At 35.0% G+C, this 755-nt stretch overlaps 1 pseudogene; it reads right to left on the bottom strand.

Annotated features, from left to right (window-relative positions):
* Window positions 1-322: 322 nt before the first annotated feature.
* LOC134939200 (5S ribosomal RNA) lies at window positions 323-441 on the bottom strand (annotated as a pseudogene).
* Between the last annotated feature and the right edge of the window lie 314 nt (window positions 442-755).

Raw genomic sequence — 755 nt, 5'->3', positions numbered from 1 at the left:
GATAATTTGTAATGATGAATTTATTAAAACATAACTTTTATTATTATATACTTAAAAAAAGAGAGAAAAGCGAGAGCAAGCGTCCATATTCAAGGAACATCAATGTTCACAAGTACTGATGTACTATAATGTAGGCGAAATGAGCGAAAATAAGTGATCCCTCATTCAATGTAATAATATATTACATTTATGTCCTCTATAATAGGAATTTTAATGGAATGAGGTCACTCCCTCTGGTCTAGTATAATCAATAGATGCAAGGAACCTGCAATCAAGTTCCTGTCGTGGGTCCCAGAATTGTATTAAATATTGGAGAATAAAATACCTACGGTACCTAGTATTCCCTGGTAGTTTCCTATCCAGGTACTGACCAGGCCCTGCAGTGCTTGGCTTCCAAGATCAGACGAGTTTGGGCATACTCAGTGCGGTCTGACCGTAGGTAAATTTATCTCCTAGGCGCACCATTTTCCGATTGTATTGGGACCCAGGATGTAGATCACAGAAAAAAATAATAAAAAATATAATACATATAAGGTTTTGAGTAATCAAAAGTCAGACTGTCAGAATGATAGCCGTAAAATATCATTTACCATTGCATTTACTGAAGGTTGCGTATTTCCCCTCATAGATGAATGTATCGAATCTACACATGCGGTAATAATGAATTAATGCTGAAAGTATATTCATAACATAATTATGGCAAACAGCAGGTACGACTGAAAATGTTTTTTTCAAAAAGCATTTTGATATAAAGC

The sequence above is a fragment of the Pseudophryne corroboree genome, chromosome 6 (assembly GCF_028390025.1).
Source record: "Pseudophryne corroboree isolate aPseCor3 chromosome 6, aPseCor3.hap2, whole genome shotgun sequence".
Classification (NCBI taxonomy): domain Eukaryota; kingdom Metazoa; phylum Chordata; class Amphibia; order Anura; family Myobatrachidae; genus Pseudophryne; species Pseudophryne corroboree.
This window is presented reverse-complemented; position numbering and strand designations above follow the sequence as displayed.